Genomic DNA, 18,523 nt, shown 5'->3' on the forward strand with positions numbered 1-18,523 from the left:
ATACAGCTGGAGGGATGGTTAGGAACACGGGAGCTCAGACAGACACCCCCAGTCCTTGCCACCACGGGCGCTCCATGCTTTCTTGACATTTTGGAAGCCGAATGACAAGGTTCTATGTGAAAGTACCATTCATTCTTCACATAAAATGTATAACAGAAAAAAAAGTGTTTAAAGTCCCTGAGACTCATGTTCCCCACCCTAACAAGTACAGACCAGCTCACACTCAGGAAAGAACTGTTTTAAGGTCAAAAATTAAGGTTGGAAAGCAATTCAGAAGTTCCTCAAAACGTTAAACACAGAGTTACCATATGACCCAGTGGTTCCACTCCCAAGAGAAATGAAAACATGTCCACACAAAAGCCTGCCCATGAATGTTCACAGCACCCCAATGTCCATCACTTGTGAAGAGATAAACGTAATGTAGCACATTCATACAATGGAAAATTATTTGGTCACACACACACACAAAACAACGAAGCACTGATATTTGCTGTAATATGTTTGAGCCTTGAAAATATGCTAAGAAGCCAGACACAAAAGACCACATACTGAATGTTCCATTTATAGGCAATGTCCAGAATAGACAGATCCATAAAGACAGAAATAGATTAGTTTGCAGGGGGGCAACAGGAATGAGGAGCGACTGTTGATGAGTAGGGGGTTTCTTTGGGGAGTGACAAAAATGCTCTGGAATTAGATTGTGGTGATGGCTGCATAATTTTGTGAATATACTAAAAACCACTTAATTGGACACTTTAAAAGGGTGAATTTTATAGCACATGAATTATATCCCAATAAAAAAGCAATGTACACTCCACCCAGATTTCCTGTGGCTGGTTTGCAGAGGAACACACAGTACAGATTCTGTGGGAGATTTTGCTGGATTCCTAAGAGACTCTGCAGTCAAAACAGTGACATTCTCACAGTCTAACCTAATTGTGGATGATGCTAAGGATGCCTTTTGTGAAAGAATGAAAAACAAAGTCAATAAAGCTCGAAGAAAGCCTGCCAAGGTCAGTTGCAGGAGTAATTATTACCGCCAGTGGGTTCTACATGGTCCCAGGTCAGTGAGGTCATTGTGTAAATAGGACCCAAATATGAGGAAGAGGAGAACTTGCTTAAGGTAATGACCAACCATGACAGAGAGCTAAGTGGGCATAGAGGGGAGTGGAGAGGAGTGTGGGTGCAGGTGGAAAAAAAGATTAGGGACAGATTGGCAATGTTTCTCTTATAAACGAAGATCTTGCAGAGTGATTTTCTACTCTGGTTGCTTATTTGCATCACCTGGAGAACTTAAACACTAACAACAAAGCCTTCACTGCCTGTGCCCAATCCCAGGTAGCCTGAATCATTTGATTTGGAGTGAGGGCGTGGCAGTTTTCAAAGTTTTCCAGGTGGTCTTAATGGGAATCAAGAGCTCAAACCACAACATGCTCAAACCCACCCTCAGAAAGGTGCTTTCACCTCCACTTTCACGGTCCCTGGGTGGCACAAGAAAAGGATACTGAAGACATCAAACCCAGTGAGTATTCTTATCCAAAAAGATCTTTCCCGTGCATAATTACTCTGCAGAGGGTTCGACCCAACTGGGACAACGCTGAGCATCATAGATAATTTCATGAGTTAATATAAATACAATATTCACATATGGCACCCATGAACTCAACTAAGTCACCATTTCACGGTTTGTCTGAAGCTTTTTGGGGGTCAAGATTCTTGAAATCTTGGGCTATTCTAGCAAAAAATAATTTATTTAAATGTAAAGATAAATAAGAGTATTAAGTAATGTAATTAATGGGTAAATCACCATAGTTCATAACTAGAGCCTTGCTACTCAAAATGTGGTCTGTGATATAATAGGGTGACAAACATTCCAGTTTTCCCAGGACTGAAGGGTTTCCTTTAACTCTGGATTTTTATTGGTAAAACCCAGACTAGTTGGCCACCATATCGGTGAACCAGCAGCACAGCTATCAGCTGGGAGAGCTGATTGAAAGTGCATAACCTCAGGCCTCACACCAAGCCTGTGTTAATAGGATCCCCAGGGGATTCAGAAGCACAGTAATGTCTGTCAGTTTGTCATGGATTGAATTGTGTCCCCCAAAATGATATGGTGAAGTCCTCACCCCTTTACCTCAGAATGTGACTTTATTTGGAAATAGTGTTGTTGCAGATGTAATTATTTAAGAGGAGGTCATACTGGAGTAGTGTGGCCCTTAGTCCAATATGACTGGTGTCCTTAAAAGAAGAAAAGACCCAGGAAGAGGGCCACGTGAAGACACAGACACACACACAGGGTAAAGGCCATGAGACTGATTGAATGATGTAGCTGCAAGCCAAAAGTGCCAAGGATTGATTGTTACCACTAGAAGCTAGGAAGAGGAAAACAAGGATTCTACCTGGTCTCAGAGGAAGCCTGGCCCTCCTAACACTTTGATTTCAGACTTCTGGCCTTCAGAACTGGGAGAAAATAAGTTTTCTGCAATTATTTTAATTGTACTTTGTTACCACAGCCAAAGGAAATTAATCCATGTCAAAGATTCACTGATCTCGTTCCTCAAAATATGACCACAGCTACCACATCACGTAGCAGTTCGCTGTTAGGTATACACCCCCAAGAATTGAAAGCAGGGATTCAAACAAAAACATGTACATGGGTGTTCACAGCAGCGCTAGTCACATTAATTGTAGGGTGGAGACAACCTAAACAAATGTCCATCAACTAAGGAATGGATAAACAAAATGTGATAAATCCATACAATGGAATATTATTCAGTCATAAAAAGGAATGAAGTACTGACACATGCTACCATATGAATGAATCTTGGAAACTTTATACTGAGTGAAAGAAGCCACACAAATACCACACATTGTACTCATTTTTGTGAACTGTCCAGAATAGGCAAATCCATAGAGACAGAAAGCAGATTAATGGTCTCCCAGGGGCTGGGGCAGGAGGGAATGGGAAGTGATTGCTTAATAGTCCAGTATTTCCTCCTGAGATGATGAAAAAGTTCTGGAGCTAGAGAGTGATGATGACAACATTGTGAATATCCTTAATGCCACTGAGTTGTATACTTTTAAATGGTTAACATGGTAAATTTTATGTATATTTTGTCACACATGCAAATAACATATAACCACAGCAAGTCCAAAGGTCCTGTGGCCTACTACATTCGAAGAACTGACAGAAGGTCAGCAAGGCTCAATAGCAGGGGCAAAGATGGTGTGCAGGAGGCTGGAGAGAGGTCAGCCCATTCAGGTCCTGTTAGATGATGATAAGAATTTTAATATTTTGCTTAAAAACAAGAGGAGCTTTTGATTTGTTATTTGTCTTAAATGGAGCAAGTACTTCAAGGCAAACCAGACTGCCACCAAAGCACCTACCTGCTCCCTGCTCCTACTGTCACCCCCAATGTGTTGTTCCCACAGCAACCAGAGTGATCTTGTTCAAACACAAAGCACATCATGTCACTTTCTCACTTAAAGCCCTCCAGTGGCTTCCCATCATTGCCCAAAGAATCAAATTCCAACTCTCTACCCTGACTTAGAAAGCATATATGAGCTGACTCCAACTTCATCTCCCACGGCTCACCCTTTACCCCTGTGCTTCAGCTGCTCTGCCTTCTTCTGGCCCTTCAATCAGACTTCATTTTGCCTGAAAGCCTTCACAGTAGCTGGTCCTATCTTTAGAATGCTTTGCCCCTTAAAGTCTGAATAGCTGGTCCCTCCCTTCCTGTCATTTAGATCTCAGTATAGATGTCACCTCCTTGGAGAGGCTATTTCAGATGGAAATAGCCACCCAGTCAAAAATAGCCACCTAGTCGCTATATGTTCCAATTCTCTGCATCACACTTACCTAACATTTTCTTATTTGTGCACTTGTTTTGTTGTCTGCCTCTCCCACTAAGCTCCACCAAGCAGGTAATTTTGTCTGTCTTCAGTTCAGTTCAGTCATTCAGTCGTGTCCGACTCTTTGTGAGCACACCAGGCTTCCCTGTCCATCACCAACTCCCAGAGTTCACCCAAACTCATGTGCATCAAGTCAGTGATGCCATCCAGCCATCTCGTCCTCTGTCGTCCCCTTCTCCTCCTGCCCCCAATCCCTCCCAGCATCAGGGTCTTTTCCAATGAGTCAACTCTTCACATGAGGTGGCCAAAGTATTGGAGTTTCAGCATCAGTCCTTCCAATGAACACCCAGGACTGGTCTCCTTTAGGATGGACTTCTTGGATCTCCTTGCAGTCCAAGGGACTCTCAAGAGTCTTCTCCAACACCACAATTCAAAAGCATCAATCCTTCGGCTCTCAGCTTTCTTCACAGTCCAACTCTTACATCCATATATGACTACTGGAAAAACCATAGCCTTGAATAGACGGACCTTTGTTGGCAAAGTAATATCTCTGCTTTTTAATATGCTATCTAGGTTGGTCATAACTTTCCTTCCAAGGAGTAAGTGTCTTTTAATTTCATGGCTGCAGTCACCATCTGCATTGATTTTGGAGCCCAGCAAAATTAAGTCAGCCACTGTTTACATTGTTTCCCCATCTATTTCCCATGAAGGGATGGGACCAGATGCCATGATCTTCATTTTCTGAATGTTGAGCTTTAAGCCAACTTCTTCACTCTCCTCTTTCACTTTAATCAAGAGGCTTTTTAGTTCCTCTTCATTTTCTGCCATAAGGGTGGTGTCATCTGCGTATCTGAGGTTATTGATATTTCTCCCAGCAATCTTGATTCCAGCTTGTGCTTCTTCCAGCCCAGCATTTGTCATGATGCACTTTGTATATAAGTTAAATAAGCTTATTCACTGCCATATCCCTAATACCTAGATACAGTAGCAATTCAAAAAACATACTGAGTAGATGGGTGGTACATAGTAGCCAGTGAATAGACAATTGTTGACTGATAGAAGAAGGATGTAGTAATTGAAATAGAGTAATTGAAAAGAAAGAAGAGGATAGTGGTAGTCTTTGGGCAGTGGAAGACCCAGAGGAGGAAAGGATGCAGAAATGTTGGTTGAAGGAGGATCTTGCTCAGGCCAAATTTGACTCTTGTTTAGGCAGTATGGGAGTGACGTGATCTGACCCATGTTTTAGCAGTTATTTCCCAAAGAAATTTGGGAAGCAGTATGCAGAAGTGGAAGTTGCAGAAGAGAGAGACTAGAAACAGGAAGAGAGGGGCTTCCCTGGTAGCTCGGTGGTAAACGATCTGTCTGCCAATGCAGGAGATAAGGGTTCGATCCCTGGTCCAGGAAGAATCTCTCACATGCCATGGAACAACTGAGCCCATGCTACAGAGCCCAGGAACCTCAACTATTGACCCCATGTGCCACAACTACTGAGTCCACACGCCCTAGGGCCTGTGATCCTCAACAAGAGAAGCCACTGCAATGAGAGGCCCACGCACTACAACTAGAGAAAAGCCTGCACAGCGATGAAGACCCACACAGCCTAGATAAATAAAGAAAATTATGTACAAAACAGAAACAAGAAAAGAGTTAGGAGGTAACTGCAATAACCTGATTGGGAGTTGATCAGGGCTGGGCCTTGGGAAGTGGCATGGGGCTGGAGGAGGGGCCAGGGCAGTGCATCTCAACTCTGGCTGTATTAAAATTCACTGAGGAGAAAACCTCCACTTCCAGGCCACTGGAGAGGCTCACCCACCCATTAGTCAGTGCCCCTGCCCTGTTCACGATACAGCCTGCTTCTCCAAAGTGGTACAATCAAAGGAACTATGTCTTCACTGAATTTTGTGTTGAAGACAGTCAAGATGTTAATGTAAATTTTGAGAACTCCAAACTTACATTCAGTTGTCTTGGAGGAATTGATCATTTTAAACATTTAAATGAAATTGATCTTCTTCACTGTATTGATTCAAATAATTCCAAGCATAAAAGAACAGACAGATCAATTTTATATTGTTTATGAAAAGGAGAATCTGGCCAGTCATGGCCAAGGTTAACAAAAGAGAGGGCAAAGCTTAATTGGTTTAGTGTGAACTTCAGTAATTGGAAAGACTGTGAACGTGATTCAGTGGCAGACATGTCTAATTTTAATCGTTTCTCTGAGATGATGAACAACATGGGTGGTGATGAGAATGTAGATTTACCAGAAGTAGATGGAGCAGGTGATGATTCACAAGACAGTGATGAAAAAAAATGCCAGATCTGGAGTAAGGAATGTTGTCATCACTGGATTTTGAGAAAGAAAAATAACTTCTCTGCAAGATTCTGTAATTGAGAGAATTCCTGAGTTGATAGCTCTAAAGGCAGATACTATATTTGCCTCCTATAACCCATTTTTCAACCTGTCTGCTTTTTTAAAGGCTTCACTAAGGGTTGATATGTAACATTGTACTGGGCAATTTTGGGGCATCCCTGGTGACTCAGTTGGTGAAGCATCTGCCTGCAATGCAGGAGACCGGGGTTTGATCCCTGGATCAGGAAGATCCCCTGGAGGAGGGTGTGGGAACCCACTCCAGTATTCTTGCCTGGAGAATCCTATGGACAGAAGATCCTGGCAGCAGTCCATGAGGTCGAAAGAGTCAGACACAACTGAGTGACTAAACCTCCACCACCAGTTTTTCCATGATGCTGTTGAGGTCCTAGGCAATTGATAAAGCAGTTGTGATAAATAAAAACATTTCACCAAAGTCTCCTTTACTTCACAACCTAGATACTGACATGATAGGAAGCACTTAGCTTAGGGAAAGGAACTAAATTTTAGATTTTAGAACATGGACTCAAAGTGGCTGAAACAATTGGTTGATACTTTAACCTAGTAACATGTTGTTCCTCTGATATATCTTTCAGAATTATTCCACTAAAGTTTTATTTTTCAAAAAATTTGCTTCACATTATTGTGCATAAGTGATCATTTGTCAGTGTTCCAGATGTATCTTGGCTAAAACTAGCGAATGCTGTAACTTGATGGTTTTGAAGCCTGTGGTTTGGTATTGCTTGATACTTAAACATCTACGTTTCTTAGCACAGAGGATGGAGAAAGGATGTACATTGTTGCTTTAAAGTCTGTACATTAAGACCAAATTTGTATTTGCACTGTCATTATGACAAATGAGTGGGAAAAATGTTAAAGCACTATTGGATTTTTTTCATTCCTTTCTTTCCTTTTTTTTTTTTGATTCAGCTTGTACCTGGGCTGAAAACCTCAATCTATGTTCATGGCAGTGGGGAATTTTTTTTTAAATGTCTACATTCTTTCTAATAAACTGTTGGAAGACTTCTTGGCTATCCTTTCAAGTGTCTCGTTTACTGTAATTTCATGTATTGCCATTTACTAGAATGGAGTTTTTATTTTTACTTGAGGAAGAATTTGAGAATATTCCTCTGAAAAAGAAAAGCTTGCTGTAATGTCACAGAAAACCTTTTAAAAATGAATCTGTAATAGAAAATTGTAGATACACTTTGCAACAGTTGGAAAAGAAAGCGTGATTTGATTGAAATAAAACTAAATGTGTTGTCCTCCTCTAAAAATTCACTGGGAAGCTTTTAGACTTGTGGGTACCTGGTCTCCATCCCCCAGAGATTCTGATTAGCTCAGTCTTTGGTGGGGCCCCAGCAATCATTATTTTTTAAATAATGTTTAAAAAATTAAACATTAAAAATTAAAATCCCTATATGTTCTAGCTGGGATTGAAACCACTGGGACAGGTAAAAGAAATTGTTCAGAAATAGAATAGTTGGCCGTTAAGACTAAGTGGCTTTGGATAATGAAGGAAAAGGAGGAATTGAATATGACTGACTTCTAGTGTGAGTAAACTTGGAGGACGGCTTTTAAAATACCATATAATCTCAATAAATGGTACATCCAAACAAGGGACTTGTTTATGGTTGTTAGGAGGTATGTAGATGAAGAACTTTTTTAGTCACAAAGGGACATTTTTGTTATTAAGGAAAAGTATAAAAGTAGAAAAATATGTATGTACTATGATCTGAACCAGGTAAGAACATATAAACAAGAAATTGGAAGAAAATATGTATAAAATTTTCACACTGGTAGCTCTGGGGGTGGGGGTTATAGGTGATTTTATGTCCTATGTTTTGTATTTACTTCTTTTCCTCAAATTTCTAAATGATCATCTATAACAATTATCATAAAAAGATATTTTTATAAAGGAAGCCCTCTACATTAAAGGTTAAAGTATTAAAAATTTTAGGGCTTAGAGGGGGGAAACCTTAACTGTTTTGAGAATTTGCTGAAGTGAATGTTGAGCATTTGTCCATTCATCTAAATTTCTGTATTTATTAATATATCTGTGTGTTTCCAGGAGTTCCCACCTGAACACCACAAATGACTTTTACCCTGGGATTCAGAAATGTCTACAGGACAGAGACTGGATCAGCTAAAGGTATGTCTGCGAAAGTCATTCAGGAAAGCACTCAACCAAAGAGAGGAGAGAACTAAGGTTTGTAAATTTAGTCTAAGGAGCTTTAATGTGAGCATCAGAGGGTTGTTCTGAGGACAGCTCAATATATATTATACATGGAATGAATGAGGCTGCTGCTGCTGCTAAGTCACTTTAGTCGTGTCCGACTCTGTGCGACCCCAGAGACGGCAGCCCACCAGGCTCCCCCGTCCCTGGGATTCTCCAGGCAAGAACACTGGAGTGGGTTGCCATTTCCTTCTCCAATGCAGGAAAGTGAAAAGTGAAAGTGAAGTCGCTCATTCGTGTGGGACTCTCAGTCCATGGGATTCTCCAGGCAAGAATACTGGAGTGGGTTGCCATTTCCTTCTCCAATGCATGAAAGTGAAAAGTGAAAGTGAAGTCACTCATTCGTGTCGGACTCTTAGCGACCCCATGGACGGCAGCCTACCAGGCTCCTCTGTCCATGGGATTTTCCAGGCAAGAGTACTGGAGTGGGGTGCCATTGCCTTCTCCGATGAATGAGGCAAGCCTTTATATTTCCTCATTGGGAATTTACCCCTGAGCCTTGGGGGAAAGCAGACGTTCCAAAAATAAAAAAAAAAAATAAAAACTAGATAAGAAAAAATTTTCATAGAGATATTGAGAGCACAAAGTTTTACAGCCAGTATAGCCTGCTTAACAAAAAATTGCAAGGACAAAGGGTACTGTTCTCATTTCCACAGAATGACAGCCGGATGTCTCAAAACATGGGGTAGAAACATAAGAGACTCCGACAACTTCCCCAAGCAACACACGCTAAAAAGAAGGAAAAGGCCCATGCCACTTTGTAACAGGACTACATCTGTGAAACCGTTCTGGCAGGTCTAAGTAATAGCTAGAAAGACCAGATTTGTAAATACAAGTGCCATCTCCCTTCTCACTGGGAACTTCCTGAGAATATTGGGATAAATTTGAGAGGGGTTGAAGTGCTTCAGTTTTTGTGTTTGTTTGTTTTGGTCTTGGCAACGCATTCAACGTATATTTATAAGATTGCTAATTGCCAAATTCATTATTGGAATAGTGAAAGATGGAGAACAATACGAATATTCACCTGTAGTGTTTTGCCGTTTAGTCATGCATTCTATACAATTTTGAAACATCTGCTATTTGCCAGGTGCTTGTCTAAGCATTAGACATTCAGTGACCAAACCAGGCTCCTGTCCTCAGGGAGCTTATACTCTACTAAGGAAAATGAACAATAACATGAGTTTTAGCATATCCATCCTATAGAATGCTATGATATGGTTTTTATATATTATGTATATTTAACTGTATTAAAACAAAAGGTTCATCAAAATATAATACATAATATCTAATCTTTTACTTACAAAGGCAAGTTATAGAAGAGAATTGTAACCTGTGACTATAATAATAAAATGTATTAGAGTTCATAGGAAAAACTCAAGATGAAATATACATGATAAATCTTTGAATGCTATTAGGATGGAATTTCACCCCTGAAAACGCTTGTTTGATTTTTTTACAAGCAGTATTCAACATTTATAATAAAAAAATTAGTTAGTAAAATGAAACACTGTGTACAGAGGCTAAACCTTAGAAATGCTGTTTGTAACATTGCCATTGGGATTTTATGTTTATCCTGTGGCTATTGGACATAGGGAAATGCAGCTAAAGCTTTTGCATACAATGGTGTTTTTTGGATACAAAAATTATAATCATAACTTCAGAATATTTCCTTTACACCTCAACCAAATGGGAATGCAATGTGAAGGAAATAATTTTGGAGGTAAACTAGCTCCACATGGACAGAACTCTGGTGTTCATCCTGTCTCGAAGACATAAATCTACCCTTGGAGGGACAGAGCAGAGCTACTCTGAGCCATTCTCTTTTATGTATCATTTGTTTATTGCTGAGCTCGAGAAGGATACATCCCTTCTTAAATGGCTTTCTTAGAAATTAAATATCATTGTCCATTGGGTTCAAAAACTATCCCATTGATGGCTTTGCTTTCCACGTTTATGTTGTATTTCCAAAGAAATAATCTAAATATCCAGCAATGGGGGATTTGTTAAATGAATGATATTATTGTACAGTCACTTTTCACTTGAGTCTCAGCTATACTTTTGATGCTCTTCTCTGTATCACAGGTGGTTAGAAACCAGTAAACTCCATTTTGCAGGGTCCCTTTCAGCTTGCATCCCGTTAGGCTTTCTACTGGGAGGCACTGGTGGGGAGACTATAAGGTGGAAAAGAGAATAGCCTTTTAGTTTGTCTCAAGGGGTCCTCTAGAGGCAGCAACAATGATTACAGGCAACTATGTGTTCCCAAAACATCTGTGGCACTTTTAACAGATTCATAAGGTTTTAGACTCCTAGGTTTCTACTTGGTGATAGCAGTACCTCCAGATGAGGCAGCAGCAGTACCTCTCACAGATCAATATTAAGTGCCACAAGCGCCATCACCCACGTATGGGCTCCAGCCCCAGGCTGCGTTTCAGGTTTCAGGTGGCAGCCTTCAGGTTTCCTAGGTAAGACACACTGGCATCAGTCATTTGCAGAACTAGCCAGAACTCTTTCTCTCCCTGTTTCCATGCCCTTGTGCAATGCAAATTTGCAACTTTCCACATAAAAAGCAGGATCTATTTCTCTACTCTTTGAATCTGGGTTGGCCTTGTTCCTTAGAATAGTAGATGGCAGAGAAAAAGGCACTGTGGTAGTCCCAAGCCTAGGCCCCCAAAGGACCCTCTGGCTTCTGCTCTTTCTCTTGGAGCCCCTTGACTGCCATGGAATAAGCCCACGCTGGCCTGCCAGAGAATGACAAACCATGTGGGTCTGAGCCTAGCCAGTCACCTTGTGCCGGCTGAAATCCCCAAACATGCAAAGGAGCCCAGCCAAGATCAGCAAAGCCAGCCCACAGCCAACCATAGATGTATGAGAGCCCTCAACTGAGACTACGGAAGTGCTGAGATGAACCCAGCCTAAATTGTTAGCCACAGAATTTTTCTTAAATTCTGGTTTTACACAAGTAAGTTTGAAGTGGTTTGTCACACAGTGATAGCTCACTAAGACACACCTTTCTCCTTTTTTCTTCTTCAGCACTTTTTATAACTTTATAGCAAAATATTAGCATTAAGTCTATTTCTGCATTAAATGTATCATTAAGTCTGTTTCTGTATTAAATGTATAGAGTGGTTTCTGTTTGCCTGCTGGATACTGACTATTAAAATGCTATGTCCATAGAATGGAATTCTGTGCAGTCATCAGAGTAATGTTCAAGTCGAATATGTTGACACAGGAAAATTCCTGTAGTATGTTTTTAAGTGAAAATATGAAATTATAGAAAGTACATATAGTATGATGCTAATGTAAAGATAACATATCACATATTAATAGTGATAATTATTACCTCATGTGATCTGATATCTGATCATTTTGTGATTTCTTTCCCTTAACTCTTACGTTTTCTGCATTTACTAAATGTTTTATAAAAGCATGTGTTTCCTTTATAATTAGAAAAAAATTTCATTTTAATTTCCATTATTGAAATATAGTTGATTTACAATGTTGTGTTAATTTCTGCCGTATAGCAAAGTGATTCAGTTATATATATATATATATATGTGTGTGTGTGTGTGTGTGTGTGTGTGTGTTTTCCTATTCTTTTCCATTATGGTTTAGCACAGGATATTGAATATAGTTCCCTGTGCTGTACAGTAGGACCTTGCTGTTTATGCGTCTAAATCTACTAGTCTGCATCTGCTAATCCCAAACCTCCACTGCATCCCCACCCCTTTGACAACCACAAGTCTGTTCTCCATGTTTGTCAGACTGTTTCTGTTTCATAAATAGGTTCCTTTGTGTCCTATTTTAGAGTCCACATATAAGTGACATCATATGATATTTGTCTTTCTCTTTCTGATTTACTTTGCTTAGTATAAAAAGCAACTCTATTTTTAGTTTTTTGAGGAACCTCCATACTGGTTTTCACAGTGGCTGCACCAATTTACATTCCTACCAAGAGTGTGAGAGGGTTCCCTTTTCTCCATAGCCTCTCCAGTGTTGGTTATTTGTAGACATTTTTTAAAAATGTTAATTGAAGTATACTCGATATACAATGTTGTGTTAATTTGCTGTATAGCAAAGTAACTCAGTTATGCACATATATACATTCTTTTTTACATTTTTTCCATTATGATTTATCACAGGATACTCCATATAGTTCCCTGTGCTATGGATTAGGACCTTGTTGTTTATCCATTCTAAATGTAATAGTTTGCATCTACCAATCCCAAACTCTCAGTCCATCCCTCTCCCACTCCCCCCACCAGCAACCACAAGTCTCTGCTCTATGTCTGTGAGTCTCCTTCTGGTTTTGTAGACAGGTTCATTTGTGCCATATTTTAGATTCCACGTAGAAATGACAGTATATGGTATCTGTCTTTCTCTTTCTGACTGACTTCACTTAGTATGATAATCTCTAGTTGCATCCATGTTGCCGCAAATGGCATTATTTCATTCTTTTGATGGTTCAGTAGTATTCCATTATATATATGGACCACATCTTCTTTATCCATTCCTCTGTCAGTGGACATTTAGGTTGTTTCCTTGTCTTGGCTATTGTAAATAGTGCTGCTATGAACATCGGGGTGCATTTACCTTTTCAAATTGTAGTTTTGTCTGGGTAGATTCTCATGATTGGGATTGCTGGGTCATATGGCAACTGTATTTTTAGTTTTTTGGGATACCTCCATACTGTTTTCCACAGTGACCCCACCAACAGTGTAGGAGGGTTCTTTTTTCTCCACACCCTCTCCAGCATTTTTTATTTGTAGATTTTTTAATGATGACCATTCTGACTGATGTGAGGTCATACCTCATGGCACTTGATTTGCATTTCTCTAATAATTAGCAATGTTGAGCATCCTTTCATGTGCCTGTTGGCTATCTGTATGTTTTCTTTGAAGAAACATCTATTTAGGTCTTCTGTCCAGAAATAATCTTAAATTGTTAATTTAAAGGACGTCTGGATTGATATTTGGTTTGGGGGAACCATGGTGTTTTATGTAACTCTCTCTTTAGCAATATATACAAAATGACTTTAAAAAAAATAGGTGGCAGGAGAACAGTGTTTTATATCTGCTAACAGTATCCCAAGCTAGGTTGCAGTCACTGTTATTGCCCTGTAATTTCTCATCACACAGTAGCATATGAATTGGAGCATAAACCAATTTTTCTTTCTTTTTAAATCCTTCAAGTCATCTGACAACAAAGCAGCTGCTGAAATATCTTCTTGACATGTATCCTCTACATGTGTCCAGCTCTAGATAATTCACTCAGCAGGTGTATAAATCTTTGATCACTGATAATCTTGTATTAAAAGGATGCTATGCTTCTATACTGACTTCACTACCTGTGATAAATGCTGTATTTATCCTGTGACATGAAAGATATGATTGATGGAGACATGACTCAGAGGAATTCATCCAAAAAGATAATAGTTCCAGGTATCCAGATTCTGTGCAGTTTTTTTTTTTTTTTTTTTACCATTTTATTCATTTATATCATAACGTTTTTTGACCCTATTCTTAACATCCAGAGATTGATTACTGTTCACTGACTTCAGTAAGAGTATCTTCTACATAATGGTAACTAATGTGTTTTAGTTACATTCATTTATTAGAGGAGTACTTTAATAAAACAATACATAAAAATGAGTATGTTGAAATTCCTTCTATCTAGCTACAGGGGAATAAACTCTAGACATTCAAGCATGCAGATGTTATATAACCCAGGCCAGAGCCCCATCTGGTATAAGTGGCTAAATTTAAGATAAAGACTGGGCCAGCATGGCTGAAACAGAGCAGAATATTGAGCTGATTATCAATGACTAACTTCTAAATTTAGTCAATATACATGACCTCGATCCTAAACTTCCTTTTGTTAGAACTGCCCCCATCACTGAGCTGATGGCTGCCAATGATTGCAGTATATTGTGATCATCATTACAAGTAATTATTGATCAAGCACTGGCATCAGGATTTGAACCCAGTCTCACTTAGGAGCCTGCACTCTTGACAACTGGTTTTGAAGTCAGACTGCCTGGGTTTCCTCCTGGCCTCTGCCACTTACCAGTCTTCACATCTGTGAAATGGGACTATCAATAGTTACTAACTTATTTGGAATAGTTATGGCATAGTGGGTGTTCAGTAAATGTTAGTTGCCATTGTAATAACACTGTGCAGTCTCCTAGTTACAAAAGTTTTGATCTAAAAGGGACCTCAAAGATGATTAAGTTCACTATTTTTCAACTGCAGGTCACAACTTGTTAGTGAATTGTGAAATCAATTTAAGGGCTCACTTCCAGCACTTCATAAACCAAATAAGAGTATAATCAAATGGAAATTATCTAAGTGCATTGCCTGTAGTAAGTGTTGTTTCATGAAACATTTGTTTTGGAGAGAGAGCAGACATGATTGATCCCCTGCTCACATCACCTCAGGTCTCTTGCTGGTTCTGCCCATCCTCCAGTGTCTTTGTGCTTCTCTCCTAAAGAATCTTCCCTGTAGTTTTTCATAAAACTTCCCTTCAGCTACTGGAAACACCAGCAGTTCAGTTCAGTCCCTCAGTCGTATCCGACTCTCTGCGACCCCATGAATTGCAGCACGCCAGGCCTCCCTGTCCATCACCAACTCCTGGAGTTCACTCAGACTCACGTCCATCGAGTCAGTGATGCCATTCAGCCATCTCATCCTCTGTCATCCCCTTCTCCTCCTGCCCCCAATCCCTCCCAGCATCAGAGTCTTTTCCAGTGAGTCAACTCTTCGCATGAGGTGGTCAAAGTACTGGAGTTTCAGCTTTACCATCACTCCTTCCAAAGAAATCCCAGGGCTGATCTCCTTCAGAATGGACTGATTGGATCTCCTTGCAGTCCAAGGGACTCTCAAGAGTCTTCTCCAACACCACAGTTCAAAGGCATCAATTCTTCGGCACTCAGCCTTCTTCACAGTCCAACTCTCACATCCATACATGACCACAGGAAAAACCATAGTCTTCCGTCTAGTCAAGGCTGTTTCCTGTGGAAACACCATAGCCTAATGTATTTGCATTGTCTATCTGTTGCCACAGAGCAAATTTTTCAAAAACCTAGTGACTTAAAATGACAGCATTCATTATGTTACACGATCTCTGAGGGTCAGGAATCCAGACGTAACTTATCTGGGTGATTCTGGCTCAGGGAGTTTCATGCTTGTTGGCAGGCCTCAGTTCCTTGCTGGCTGTCAGTTAAAGGCCTCAGGTCCTTGTTATTAAGAGTCCATCTCATGGGCATCTTTATAGGATTGCTCATAAAATGAGACCTTGCTTCCCCCAGAGACAGGGAAGAGAGAGTCCAAGATGGAGGCCACAGTCTTTCATATTTTAATCTGAGAAGTGACATACCATTACTTGTGCTGTATTTCACTGGTTGCAGTGACCAACCATGGGACAGCATAGGTGGAAACTACACAAAGGTGTGAATTGTACAAGGCAGGGATCATTGGAGGCCATCTTTGAGGACTGGCTACCATAGGTACCATGAGCTTCAGTTCCTGGGAGGTTACATCCTGCTGGGGTGGCCTGTAACCAGCTCTCTTGCCTCAGGGCGAGTCAGTCTTGGGTGTATTTTATGCTTCAGAGCTTCCCATGAGATTAGGCTGGGGCTGAGACTTCACCTGAAATCTGACCCTTGGTTGATTTCTGCACTTTTCTTGCTCTGCCTCATCTATTCCCATACCACTTTCTCCCGAAAGCATCTTTGATTAATCACTCACACTTAAATCCTTATCTCAAGGTGTGATTCTGGGAAACCATGGTGTATGTGTGTTTGCAGAATGGGTCAATATAAAACATTTCTTACTGTAAGTCATAGTCAAAAATGTTGAAATTTTTTCAGTTTGATCTATATCCATTCCTTCGTTTTACAACTGAGTAAACTATAGCCCAAGCAGGTAAAGTCATTAACCCAGTATTACCCAACCCTTAGCAGTTAGGTGAGTCCTTAGTTTTATTTATTCCTGTGCTTAGCCCTCTGGCTATAAAATCACTTCCATTGGATTGAACTTCAACTCTGCCACTTGATAATTGTGTGACATAAGACAGTTCAGTCCTTCTGGGCTTTAGTCCCCTGATCTGCAACATGAGAGTAATAACAGCTCTGAGTTGTAAAAAAGGTTGGATCAAAATGAAATCAAATTCAGGCTTCACAAAAGTGAAGTGAAGTGAAGTCGCTCAGTCGTGTCCGACTCTTTGCGACCCCATGGATGGTAGCCTACCAGGCTCCTCTCTCCATGGGATTCTCCAGGCAAGAGTACTGGAGTGGGTTGCCATTTCCTTCTCCAGATCTTCCTGACCCAGGGATTGAACCTGGCTCTCCCTCATTCCAGGCAGATGCTTTAACCTCTGAGCCACCAGGGAAGCCCAATTCATTGGCTTTTTCCCTGCAGTTTTTTTTTTTTTTAATTGTGATGAAATACACATAACAATGTACCACCTTAACCATTTTAAGTATAGTTCATGAGCATGTGGGCATGATCAACTCTTTACAACCCCATGGACTGTAGGCCACCAGGCTCCTCTGCCCATGGGATTTTCCAGGCGAGAATACTAGAGTGGGTTGCCATTTCCTTTCCCAGGGGATCTTCCAAACCCAGGGATTGAATTCACGTCTCCTGCCTTGGCAGGTGGATTCTTTACTTCTGAAGAGCCACGTGGGAAGCCCTCAGTGGTATTAGGCACATTCATATTGTGCAACCATCACCACCATCCATCTAAAGAACTCTACAGCTTTGCAAAAATAAAACTCTATGTCTATTAAACAATAGTTCCCCATCTCCCTCCCTACCTAGCCCCTTGGAATCACCATTCTACTTCCCATCTCCAAGATTTACCACTCATTGGCTTTTTGACCTTGAGCAAACAATGCAAACAATGCATTTTCATTCCCCTCATCTTGAATGAAAAGAATACTTTCTAGTGTACGTGTGTGTTAAGTCGCTTCAGTCATGTCTGATTCTTTGCGATGCTATGGACTGTAGCCATCCAGGCTCCTCTGTCCGTGGGATTCTTCAGGCAAGAATACTAGAGTAGGTTGCCATGCCCTTCTCCAGGGGATCTTCCCAACCCAGGGATCAAACTCACATCTCTTACATATCCTGCATTGACAGGCAGGTTCTTTACCCCTAGCACCACCTGGGAAGCTAGGGAGGTCCCATTCTAGGGCACAGTTTATCAAAATACCTGGTTTATATAATCAACAGCAGGCTTCGCTGGTGGCTCAGATGGGAAAGAATCCACCTGCAATTCGGGAGACTTGGTTTCTATCCCTGGGTTGGGAAGATCCCCTGAAGGAGGATATGGCAACCCACTCCAGTTTTCTTGCTTGGAGAATCCCATGGACAGAGGAGCCTGGCGAGCTACAGTCCATGGGGTCACAAAGAGTCGGACATGACTGAGCAATTAAGCACACATATAATCAACAGCAGCTGGAATTACTGTCGTGTACATGGAAGTGCTTTGTAAACTATAAAGCACCATAAAAATGTGAGCCATTGTGGTTATTGTTTTAGCACTATAATAGGACCGTATTATTATTAGGACCTGCTTATTCATATAGGGTTATATATCAAAGCATTATGAATTTTTGATCAACCTCATGTCATTATTTTAAAATTAATAGTATCACCAAGCTTGTTTTTATTTTTTTCTTCTGAAAAAAATTGATTTTGCCTTATGGGAAAATTATCAAAAGATCTATTTCTAAATGAGTGATTTAATATTTTAAGTAATTTTTAGGTATGTGGAAAAACATAAAAAGATAAATTATAAATAAATGAGGGGTTTTAGTTCATTGTATGTCACAATCTGGTAATATTTCTGACAGTAAGGGAGAATTTGATGATATTTAGCCTCCAGGGACATTTCTTCTTTGAGGAGAGAAGTGTAGTGAGTTTATAGTCTGTATTAACATGAGTCTGTATCTCCATTTGGAGCTGCTACCACTCTGTCTTGATGGATCAAATATTTCAAAATTTAAGGAGAAACAGTTAAATGGATCATGTAAACAGAAATTTTAGCAGAAACCAGAAGAAAGGATGTTTTAA

At 40.3% G+C, this 18,523-nt stretch overlaps 1 pseudogene; it reads left to right on the forward strand.

Moving 5' to 3' along the window:
- Window positions 1-5,560: 5,560 nt before the first annotated feature.
- LOC133242645 (prostaglandin E synthase 3-like) lies at window positions 5,561-6,361 on the forward strand (annotated as a pseudogene).
- Window positions 6,362-18,523: the final 12,162 nt, after the last annotated feature.

This window comes from Bos javanicus, chromosome X (assembly GCF_032452875.1).
Source record: "Bos javanicus breed banteng chromosome X, ARS-OSU_banteng_1.0, whole genome shotgun sequence".
NCBI lineage: Eukaryota > Metazoa > Chordata > Mammalia > Artiodactyla > Bovidae > Bos > Bos javanicus.